We start from the raw sequence: 9,447 nt of genomic DNA on the forward strand, positions 1-9,447 counted from the left end.
ACATAACTCAACCTAACATAACCTTCGCACTTCTATTGTTAGAAAACGTTTTACTCGCTACTTTACATTGCTTTTTACAACATTACGATGTTTTTAAGTGCTTTCACATTAGATATCGCAGTTCCCGACTTGTAATGGTGAAAAACACTGCATCTCACTAAGTGACATTGTTTAATGTGGTTTTACGACGGTTCATATCTTAACCTAACCTAACCTAAACTAACCTTACATAACCTAACTTAACCTAACCTAACCAAACCTAACTTAACCTAACCTAACCTAACCTAACCCAACCAGACCCAACCCAACCCAACCTAACCTAACCTAACCTAACCTAACCCAACCCAACCCAACCCAACCCAACATAACCTAACCTAACCCAACCCAACCCAACCTAACCTAAACTAACTTAACCTAACCTAACCCAACCCAACTCAACCTGACCTAACCTAACCTAACCTAACCAAACCTAACCCGACCCAACCTAACCTAACCTAACCTAACCTAACCCAACCTAACCTAACCTAACATAACCTAACCTAACCCAACCCAACCCAACCTAACCTAACCTAACCTAACCTACCCAAACCTATCCTAACCTAACCTAACCTAACCTTACCTAACCTAACCTAACCTAACCTAACGTAACCTAACCTAACCTAACGTAACATAACCTAATCTAACCTACAGAACGTAACCTAACCTAACCTAACCCAACCTAACCCAACCCAACCCAACCCAACATAACCTAATCCAACCCAAACCAACCTAACCTAACCTAACCTAACCCAACCCAACCTAACCTAACCTAACCTAACCCAACCTAACCTAACCTAACCTAACATAACCCAACCTAACCCAACCCAACCCAACCTAACCTAACCTAACCTACCCAAACCTAACCTAACCCAACCTAACCTAACCTAACGTAACCTAACCTAACCTAACGTAACATAACCTAACCTAACCTAACCTAACCCAACCTAACCCAACCCAACCCAACCCAACCTAACCTAATCCAACCCACACCAACCTAACCTAACCTAACCTAACACAACCCAACCTAACCTAACCTAACCCAACCTAACCTAACCTAACCTAACCTAACCCAACCCAACCCAACCCAACCTAACCTAACCTAACCTAACCTACCCAAACCTAACCTAACCTAACCTAACCTTACCTAACCTAACCTAACCTAACCTTACCTAACCTAACCTAACTTAACCTAACCTAAACTAACCCAACCCAACCCAACCCAACCCCACCTAACCTAACCTAACCCAACCCAACCCAACCCAACCCAACCTAACCTAACCTAACCTAACCCAACCCAACCCAACCTAACCTAAACTAACCTAACCTAACCTAACCTAACCAAACCCAACCCAACCTAACCTAACCTAACATAACCTAACCCAACCCAACCCAACCCAACCTAACCTAACCTAACCTATACTAACCAAACCTAACCTAACCTAACCTAACCTAACCTGACCTAACCTAACCTAACCTTACCTAATCTAACCGAACCTAACCTAACGTAACCTAACCTAACCTAACGTAACCTAACCTAACCTAACCCAACCTAACCAACCCAATCCAACCCAACCTAACCTAACCCAACCCGACCCAACCTAACCCAATCTAACCTAACCTAACCTAACCCAACCTAACCCAACCCAACCTAACCTAACCCAACCCAACCCAACCTAACCCAACCTAACCTAACCTAACCTAACCTAACCTAACGACGGTTGCAAGCGCTTTCACATTAGATATCGCAGTTCCAGACTTGTAATGGTGAAAAACACCGCATCTCACTAAGTGACATTGTTTAATGCAGTTTTACGACGGTTCATATCTCAACATAACCTAACATCGCACTTGCATATAAAAACGCTCTATTACACTGTTTCGTTCACAAATACGATATTTGCATAACCTCACAGTTTTCACCAACTTATTGCAGTACAGAACGCTGTATCTCGGTAGATGAGATCGTTCTTTAAGGTTTCACGATGCTTGCATGTGCTTTACGAGAATATCACAATATAGCAGTTTCGCACTTGTAACGGTACAACACGCAGTACCTGGCTAGTGAATGCCGTTTTATGTCCTTTCACAATATTTGACCTATCGCAGTTTCGTAGTCGCAATAAAACAACACTATCTCATCAGATGACGTCGTTTTTGGTGGTTTCACGACGCTACCTAGCTTAAACTAACTCAACCTAACATAACCTTCGCGCTTCTATCGTTAGAAAACGTTTTACTCGCTACTTTACAATGCTTTCTACAACATTACGACGGTTTCATGCGATTTAACATAGGATATTACCGTTCACGACTTGTAATGGTGAAAAACACTGCATCTCACTAAGTGACATTATTTAATGCGGTTTTACGACGGTTCATATCTTAACCTAACCTAACATTCGGACTTGTATCTCAAAACGCTCTATTACACTGTTTCGTTCACAATTACGATATTTGCATGACCTCAAAGTTTTTCACCAACCTATTACAGTACAGAACGCTGTATCTCGCTAAATGACATCATTCTTTAAGGTTTCACAATGCTTGCATGCGCTTTAACGAGAATATCACGACATAGCAGCTTCGCACTTGTAATGGTACAACACGCAGTATTTGGCTTGTTCATTCCGTTTTGTGTGCTTTCACAACATTTCACCTATCGCAGTTTCGTACTCGCAATAAAACAACACTATCTCGTCAGATGACGTCGTTTTTGGTGGTTTCACGACGCTACCTATCTTAAACTAACATAACTCAACCTAACATAACCTTCGAACTTCTATTGTTAGAAAACGTTTTACTCGCTACTTTACATTGCTTTCTACAACATTACGATGTTTTCAAGCGCTTTCACATTAGATATCGCAGTTCCCGACTTGTAATGGTGAAAAACACTGCATCTCACTAAGTGACATTGTTTAATGTGGTTTTACGACGGTTCATATCTTAACCTAACCTAACCTAACCTAACCTTACATAACCTAACTTAACCTAACCTAACCTAACCTAACCTAACCTATCCTAACCTAACCCAACCCAACCCAACCCAACCCAACCTAACCTAACCTAACCCAACCCAACCCAACCTAACCTAAACTAACTTAACCTAACCTAACCCAACCCAACTCAACCTGACCTAACCTAACCTAACCTAACCAAACCTAACCCAACCCAACCTAACCTAACCTAACCTAACCTAACCCAACCTAACCTAACCTAACATAACCTAACCTAACCCAACCCAACCCAACCTAACCTAACCTAACCTAACCTACCCAAACCTAACCTAACCTAACCTAACCTAACCTTACCTAACCTAACCTAACCTAACCTAACGTAACCTAACCTAACCTAACGTAACATAACCTAACCTAACCTACAGAACGTAACCTAACCTAACCTAACCCAACCTAACCCAACCCAACCCAACCCAACCTAACCTAATCCAACCCAAACCAACCTAACCTAACCTAACCTAACCCAACCCAACCTAACCTAACCTAACCTAACCCAACCTAACCTAACCTAACCTAACCTAACCCAACCCAACCCAACCTAACCTAACCTAACCTAACCTACCCAAACCTAACCTTACCTAACCTAACCTTACCTAACCTAACCTAAACTAACCTTACCTAACTTAACCTAACCTAACCCAACCCAACCCAACCCAACCCAACCCAACCCCACCTAACCTAACCTAACCCAACCCAACCCAACACAACCCAACCTAACCTAACCTAACCTAACCCAACCCAACCCAACCTAACCTAAACTAACCTAACCTAACCTAACCTAACCAAACCCAACCCAACCTAACCTAATCTAACATAACCTAACCCAACCCAACCCAAACCAACCCAACCCAACCTAACCTAACCTAACCTATACTAACCAAACCTAACCTAACCTAACCTAACCTGACCTAACCTAACCTAACCTTACCTAATCTAACCTAACCTAACCTAACGTAACCTAACCTAACCTAACGTAACCTAACCTAACCTAACCCAACCTAACCAACCCAATCCAACCCAACCTAACCTAACCCAACCCAACCCAACCTAACATAACCTAACCTAACCTAACCTAACGACGGTTGCAAGCGCTTTCACATTAGATATCGCAGTTCCCGACTTGTAATGGTGAAAAACACCGCATCTCACTAAGTGACATTGTTTAATGCAGTTTTACGACGGTTCATATCTTAACATAACCTAACATCGCACTTGCATATAAAAACGCTCTATTACACTGTTTCGTTCACAAATACGATATTTGCATAACCTCACAGTTTTCACCAACTTATTGCAGTACAGAACGCTGTATCTCGGTAGATGAGATCGTTCTATAAGGTTTCACGATGCTTGCATGTGCTTTAACGAGAATATCACAATATAGCAGTTTCGCACTTGTAACGGTGCAACACGCAGTACCTGGCTAGTGCATGCCGTTTTATGTCCTTTCACAATATTTGACCTATCGCAGTTTCGTAGTCGCAATAAAAAACACTATCTCATCAGATGACGTCGTTTTTGGTGGTTTCACGACGCTACCTAGCCTAAACTAACTCAACCTAACATAACCTTCGCGCTTCTATCGTTAGAAAACGTTTTACTCGCTACTTTACAATGCTTTCTACAACATTACGACGGTTTCATGCGATTTAACATAGGATATTGCCGTTCACGACTTGTAATGGTGAAAAACACTGCATCTCACTATGTGACATTATTTAATGCGGTTTTACGACGGTTCATATCTTAACCTAACCTAACATTCGGACTTGTATCTCAAAACTCTCTATTACACTGTTTCGTTCACAATTACGATATTTGCATGACCTCACAGTTTTTCACCAACCTATTACAGTACAGAACGCTGTATCTCGCTAAATGACATCATTCTTTAAGGTTTCACAATGCTTGAATGCGCTTTAACGAGAATATCACGACATAGCAGTTTCGCACTTGTAATGGTACAACACGCAGTATTTGGCTTGTTCATTCCGTTTTGTGTGCTTTCACAACATTTCACCTATCGCAGTTTTGTACTCGCAATAAAACAACACTATCTCGTTAGATGACTTCGTTTTTGGTGGTTTCACGACGCTACCTAGCTTAAAGTAACATAACTCAACCTAACATAACCTTCGCACTTCTATTGTTAGAAAACGTTTTACTCGCTACTTTACATTGCTTTTTACAACATTACGATGTTTTTAAGTGCTTTCACATTAGATATCGCAGTTCCCGACTTGTAATGGTGAAAAACACTGCATCTCACTAAGTGACATTGTTTAATGTGGTTTTACGACGGTTCATATCTTAACCTAACCTAACCTAAACTAACCTTACATAACCTAACTTAACCTAACCTAACCAAACCTAACTTAACCTAACCTAACCTAACCTAACCCAACCAGACCCAACCCAACCCAACCTAACCTAACCTAACCTAACCTAACCCAACCCAACCCAACCCAACCCAACATAACCTAACCTAACCCAACCCAACCCAACCTAACCTAAACTAACTTAACCTAACCTAACCCAACCCAACTCAACCTGACCTAACCTAACCTAACCTAACCAAACCTAACCCGACCCAACCTAACCTAACCTAACCTAACCCAACCTAACCTAACCTAACATAACCTAACCTAACCCAACCCAACCCAACCTAACCTAACCTAACCTAACCTACCCAAACCTATCCTAACCTAACCTAACCTAACCTTACCTAACCTAACCAAACCTAACCTAACGTAACCTAACCTAACCTAACGTAACATAACCTAATCTAACCTACAGAACGTAACCTAACCTAACCTAACCCAACCTAACCCAACCCAACCCAACCCAACATAACCTAATCCAACCCAAACCAACCTAACCTAACCTAACCTAACCCAACCCAACCTAACCTAACCTAACCTAACCCAACCTAACCTAACCTAACCTAACATAACCCAACCTAACCCAACCCAACCCAACCTAACCTAACCTAACCTACCCAAACCTAACCTAACCTAACCTAACGTAACCTAACCTAACCTAACGTAACATAACCTAACCTAACCTAACCTAACCCAACCTAACCCAACCCAACCCAACCCAACCTAACCTAATCCAACCCACACCAACCTAACCTAACCTAACCTAACACAACCCAACCTAACCTAACCTAACCCAACCTAACCTAACCTAACCTAACCTAACCCAACCCAACCCAACCCAACCTAACCTAACCTAACCTAACCTACCCAAACCTAACCTAACCTAACCTAACCTTACCTAACCTAACCTAACCTAACCTTACCTAACCTAACCTAACTTAACCTAACCTAAACTAACCCAACCCAACCCAACACAACCCCACCTAACCTAACCTAACCCAACCCAACCCAACCCAACCCAACCTAACCTAACCTAACCTAACCCAACCCAACCCAACCCAACCCAACCTAACCTAACCTAACCTATACTAACCAAACCTAACCTAACCTAACCTAACCTAACCTGACCTAACCTAACCTAACCTTACCTAATCTAACCGAACCTAACCTAACGTAACCTAACCTAACCTAACGTAACCTAACCTAACCTAACCCAACCTAACCAACCCAATCCAACCCAACCTAACCTAACCCAACCCGACCCAACCTAACCCAATCTAACCTAACCTAACCTAACCCAACCTAACCCAACCCAACCTAACCTAACCCAACCCAACCCAACCTAACCCAACCTAACCTAACCTAACCTAACCTAACCTAACGACGGTTGCAAGCGCTTTCACATTAGATATCGCAGTTCCAGACTTGTAATGGTGAAAAACACCGCATCTCACTAAGTGACATTGTTTAATGCAGTTTTACGACGGTTCATATCTTAACATAACCTAACATCGCACTTGCATATAAAAACGCTCTATTACACTGTTTCGTTCACAAATACGATATTTGCATAACCTCACAGTTTTCACCAACTTATTGCAGTACAGAACGCTGTATCTCGGTAGATGAGATCGTTCTTTAAGGTTTCACGATGCTTGCATGTGCTTTACGAGAATATCACAATATAGCAGTTTCGCACTTGTAACGGTACAACACGCAGTACCTGGCTAGTGAATGCCGTTTTATGTCCTTTCACAATATTTGACCTATCGCAGTTTTGTACTCGCAATAAAACAACACTATCTCGTTAGATGACTTCGTTTTTGGTGGTTTCACGACGCTACCTAGCTTAAAGTAACATAACTCAACCTAACATAACCTTCGCACTTCTATTGTTAGAAAACGTTTTACTCGCTACTTTACATTGCTTTTTACAACATTACGATGTTTTTAAGTGCTTTCACATTAGATATCGCAGTTCCCGACTTGTAATGGTGAAAAACACTGCATCTCACTAAGTGACATTGTTTAATGTGGTTTTACGACGGTTCATATCTTAACCTAACCTAACCTAAACTAACCTTACATAACCTAACTTAACCTAACCTAACCAAACCTAACTTAACCTAACCTAACCTAACCTAACCCAACCAGACCCAACCCAACCCAACCTAACCTAACCTAACCTAACCTAACCCAACCCAACCCAACCCAACCCAACATAACCTAACCTAACCCAACCCAACCCAACCTAACCTAAACTAACTTAACCTAACCTAACCCAACCCAACTCAACCTGACCTAACCTAACCTAACCTAACCAAACCTAACCCGACCCAACCTAACCTAACCTAACCTAACCTAACCCAACCTAACCTAACCTAACATAACCTAACCTAACCCAACCCAACCCAACCTAACCTAACCTAACCTAACCTACCCAAACCTATCCTAACCTAACCTAACCTAACCTTACCTAACCTAACCAAACCTAACCTAACGTAACCTAACCTAACCTAACGTAACATAACCTAATCTAACCTACAGAACGTAACCTAACCTAACCTAACCCAACCTAACCCAACCCAACCCAACCCAACATAACCTAATCCAACCCAAACCAACCTAACCTAACCTAACCTAACCCAACCCAACCTAACCTAACCTAACCTAACCCAACCTAACCTAACCTAACCTAACATAACCCAACCTAACCCAACCCAACCCAACCTAACCTAACCTAACCTACCCAAACCTAACCTAACCTAACCTAACCTAACCTAACGTAACATAACCTAACCTAACCTACAGAACGTAACCTAACCTAACCTAACCCAACCTAACCCAACCCAACCCAACCCAACCTAACCTAATCCAACCCACACCAACCTAACCTAACCTAACCTAACACAACCCAACCTAACCTAACCTAACCCAACCTAACCTAACCTAACCTAACCTAACCCAACCCAACCCAACCCAACCTAACCTAACCTAACCTAACCTACCCAAACCTAACCTAACCTAACCTAACCTTACCTAACCTAACCTAACCTAACCTTACCTAACCTAACCTAACTTAACCTAACCTAAACTAACCCAACCCAACCCAACCCAACCCCACCTAACCTAACCTAACCCAACCCAACCCAACCCAACCCAACCTAACCTAACCTAACCTAACCCAACCCAACCCAACCTAACCTAAACTAACCTAACCTAACCTAACCAAACCCAACCCAACCTAACCTAACCTAACATAACCTAACCCAACCCAACCCAACCCAACCTAACCTAACCTAACCTATACTAACCAAACCTAACCTAACCTAACCTAACCTAACCTGACCTAACCTAACCTAACCTTACCTAATCTAACCGAACCTAACCTAACGTAACCTAACCTAACCTAACGTAACCTAACCTAACCTAACCCAACCTAACCAACCCAATCCAACCCAACCTAACCTAACCCAACCCAACCCAACCTAACATAACCTAACCTAACCTAACCTAACGACGGTTGCAAGCGCTTTCACATTAGATATCGCAGTTCCCGACTTGTAATGGTGAAAAACACCGCATCTCACTAAGTGACATTGTTTAATGCAGTTTTACGACGGTTCATATCTTAACATAACCTAACATCGCACTTGCATATAAAAACGCTCTATTACACTGTTTCGTTCACAAATACGATATTTGCATAACCTCACAGTTTTCACCAACTTATTGCAGTACAGAACGCTGTATCTCGGTAGATGAGATCGTTCTATAAGGTTTCACGATGCTTGCATGTGCTTTAACGAGAATATCACGACATAGCAGTTTCGCACTTGTAATGGTACAACACGCAGTATTTGGCTTGTTCATTCCGTTTTGTGTGCTTTCACAACATTTCACCTATCGCAGTTTCGTAGTCGCAATAAAACAACACTATCTCATCAGATGACGTCGTTTTTGGTGGTTTCACGACGCTACCTAGCTTAAACTAACTCAACCTAACATAA

This window comes from Rhipicephalus microplus, chromosome X (assembly GCF_043290135.1).
Source record: "Rhipicephalus microplus isolate Deutch F79 chromosome X, USDA_Rmic, whole genome shotgun sequence".
Taxonomy (NCBI): Eukaryota; Metazoa; Arthropoda; class Arachnida; order Ixodida; family Ixodidae; genus Rhipicephalus; species Rhipicephalus microplus.